This window comes from Chionomys nivalis, chromosome X, assembly GCF_950005125.1.
Source record: "Chionomys nivalis chromosome X, mChiNiv1.1, whole genome shotgun sequence".
In the NCBI taxonomy this organism is placed as follows: Eukaryota; Metazoa; Chordata; class Mammalia; order Rodentia; family Cricetidae; genus Chionomys; species Chionomys nivalis.
This window is the reverse complement of record NC_080112.1, coordinates 61527750-61531987: the sequence shown is the minus strand read 5'-3', so window position 1 is coordinate 61531987 and position 4238 is coordinate 61527750.

Genomic DNA, 4238 nt, shown 5'->3' with positions numbered 1-4238 from the left:
AGAGAGGGGAAAGTGATAATCACTCACAGATCATAGAAGGTACATAGAAGGAAACAATGAACGTATGTCATTAGCATGATTTTGATGAGAGGTTGCCCCAAATAACTTACCTATCTGAGAGACACATGTACCTCAGCCTTACAGTGTTTTTTTCCTTTTATAGGGTAAATGAATTCTCATCTATCCTGGGCCATTATTGTGAGTGATCTTGGAAGTGATATAATTAATTCAGGGCATCAGGGCAAATGGGATACCCCTGGGAAAATCCTAATCTCATTCATTTAATCCCCATTCTGTGTTTGCTAAGCAAACTTTTGGTCACAATCAGTCATTGTAAGAAATTATATGTATAGAGAGAATTCAACGGAAGTTTGTTTAACACATCAATATTTTGTGTATCACCGCCACTATAAAGAACTGGGAAGTATTATATATACTGATATTATTAGTTCTCTCTGATATATTCAGTGAAGGAAGCAAAGAAATGTCTGTGGTATGCTTTGTAGTGGAGGAAAGGTTGCTTTACCTGGTCTAGATTCACAGCTAAGATTCCTATAATACAAGACAGATTAACAAGATAAAGAGCTCAGATATATTTAATGTAAGTTTCATACAACATGACACCTGCAATGGGAAACAAAGACGCAAATAAATGGGTCAAATTTTGTTGAACTTTAATTTTCTTTTTATTTGTATGGGCATTTTGGCTGCATGTGTGCATATGTATCATGTTCATGAAGTGCCCATAGAATCCAGAAGAGAGCATCAGATTGGGAATCTAACTCATGTCATTCGGAAGCACTCACTGCTTTTAACTGCTGAGCTATCTCTCCAGCCCTGTTTTGTGCTTTTTATAGCCTCTTTAAATTCTATTATTTGAACCAAAAATGTATTGGCTTCTTCAGTGTATTAGCTTGTTCCCTATTAATGATTGTGTAGCTATCTGGACTCCTTTCAGTCACCACAGTTTAAAACAAGTTGAAGAGTGGAGGGAGTGAGAGTATGAGCAAGGAATTCAAGACCATGAAGGGGTCATCCACTGAGACAGTTTGCTTGAGCTAATGGGAGCTCACCAACTCCAACTGGACTGGGAGTGAACGAGTATGGGAACAACCAGCTGGGGCAGACTGAGGGGCCACCGATAGTGACACTGGGATGTGTCTCTACTGCATATACAGGCTTCATGGGATCCTATTCTCTTTGGATGTAAACCTTGCTCAAACTAGATGTAGTAGGGAGGGCCTAGGACTTTCCACAGGGCGGGGTGCATGACACTCCCTTAGGGTTGGAGGGGTGAGGGGAGGGTCTGTGGAGGGAGAGGGAGGGGAGTGGAAGGAGTGGAGGGAGTGGGAATTTGGATTGGTATTTTTTTAAGTAATAAAAAAAGGAGAAAAAATAAAACAATGCTATAGTGAACAAAGTGCACGCGCGCGCACACACACACACACACACATACACACACACATGCACACTGACTAAATTTGAGCATTTGGAACTAATCCATTGACATCCCGAAGGGAGAGGAGGAAATAAGATGACAAGCGTGATATGAAACTGAGTTTATATAATGTGACAACTGATTACAGGCTATACATGAAGGAGAGGGAGAATTTTGCATTGCTGTGTGTTTCCAGTTCCTAAGAGAACACATATGCATGACATGGATTTTCTGAGTGCAACCTTAATTGCAGTTTAAAAATTCTAATATCAATTATGAATTATAGTAAATGAACCATTCTAAACACTTGCACTTGTTTTGGTTGTCATCACCTCCATCCTCTGGCAGTCCTGGAGGAGTTGTAGATTGATAGTTTACAAACAGTCAATGACATTTATTGAGCAACCCATTTTGCAACTCCATAGGATTTTTATATTACACATTATGGGCAGTGCAAAGGTTAATAAATAACTACAAATCCAATTGTTGCATACCAATGGTCTTAAGCAATATTCTATGAATCAGAACAAACATAATATTTAGGTTTCTAGTTAATTTCAAGGTTAATGATATTTAAGAAAATTGAAATTTATAGTAGGTAATGATTTTAATCAGCAATTTGAAGATTTGCCACTTTCTCCATCTGTTTGTACTATGGAATATTTCTATATTGTCTCACTTTACCAACTTCGATTCATTTCATCTCAGAATTCTCTGAAAATCTCCTTTTCTTACTGATTATGCTATGATTTAAAGGCGTGGTAAGATTATAATTAAGCTAGTGTTGACCCCCACACAATAAACACTCAGAATCCCAGTATATTCCTAATTTATGATAGAGTTTCACAACAATAATGATTGATATAATCAAATCACGATACTAACCAAGATTTGTGTGTTTAGGAAAATCTGCAGTGAGATACTTGCTTCATGTTTATCATGACTCTTTACACTCAATAATCAGAAACAACCTGATTAGCATTGGTTAGCATAAACTTGACTGTTAGCACCTAAAATCAATTAATCTCCCTTTCTCTTGCTCATATATATATATATATATATATATATATATATATATATATGTGTATATATTATATAGAGATATGCTTTTGGCAATAAAATATTAAAATTCTACTTGAGTGGTTTCTATTAACCTACTTAGACCTTTTAAAATTATTTTATTTAGACATGTAAAGCCAGATTTAGTTTCATGTAAAATTGCCCTACAGCAACCTAGCAACACTTCGGCTGCTATTTAAGGAGAAATCAAACGTTACAGATTTAATAGGTAAACCTTATGGCTCAGTATATTTCCTGTTATATAAAACTTGAAATGAATAGGTTTCATGCCAGCCTGGGCTACAAAATGAAAACCGGTGTCGACAAGCAAAACAAAATACAACTCCCAAATCAAACACAAACCTCAAATAAAACCACTAACACAACACAAAATAAAATCCAACTTGAAAGGAGAGTCAATTTAAAAAAAAAGGATAGCCTTACAGTTCTGGCCACACCGATTAGAAAATTAACTATTTGATATGCTCTGAAGCCAAAACAATTTTTCAAAAGGCATTACCAAAGCCAGTCTCTTTCCCTCTTTTTTCTCTGTGCTTTCAATATCCACTTCAAAGTCACTTTGCTACAGATCATAGAAATTTATAGATTTATGAGCTTCTAAAAAGCTTCTTCATGATCCCAACAATATGTAGCACTATTTTACTCGTTTTATGAGAACTTTCCTTAGCTCATATCTTTGCTTCATCATTATTCTGGCCATAGACCATTGGTCAGAGATGCCATTTTAATGTGCTAAATGAGGGAAGGACAATTAAAAAAGATATTGCATAATGTGTAATGTACATTTATGTTTTAATGCTGTGAAGCCAATACTGGCTTCCTATTCACCATAGTTCTTTTTGTTGTTTTGTTCTTTTGAGAATTTTATATATGCACCCTGTTTTTTCCCTCCAACTCTCCTCATATGCCCCAAATCTCAGTTAGGTTTCTATTGCTGTTATAGAACACCATGACTAAAAGCCAGTTGAGGAAGAAAGGGTTGATTTCATCTTATAGCTTGTAGTTCATCATCCCTGAAACTCAGGGCAAGATCTCAAAGGAACCTTGGAGGCAGTAACTGCTGCAGAGACAGACCATGGAGGAGTATTATCTAATGGCTTGCTCCCCATAACTTCCTCAGCTTGCTTTTTTATAGTATCCAGGACTACCCGCCCAAAGGAGGCACTTCCACATCAATTATCAAACAGGATAATGCCCTACACACTTAACTACAGGCTATTACTATTGAAGGCATTTTCTAAAAGTTCCCTTTTCCAAAGTGACTCCAGCTTATATCAAGTTGACTTAATAACATCTAGCACACCCTATATGTTCACCTTTCAACTTTTGTACTTGCTTGTTTGGTTTCTTTCTTCCTTCTTTCCTTTCTTTCTCTGTCATTCTCTCTCTTTCATCGTTAATTCTCCCACTATTTCTTTCTTCTTTTTTTTGACAGCACACTATGTTCAGTTAGAGATATCCATACGACTGGCGTATGGGAAACCTACCAGTAGCTACAACTCTCAAAAGAAGAATGAATCTCTCTGTTTTTCAGCAACTATCAGCTTCCAATAGATCCTTATTTAGGAGCTGGGCCTAGAGAGAAGCTCCTCTACCTATGCTAGAACATTAGATTGTTTGATCTTGTTCAGGTCTTGTGCAGGTAAACTTAGCTGCTATTAACTCACAAATGTGTTACCCATGCCATGGCCAGAAGACAGCATTTCTAATGTTGCTTCCA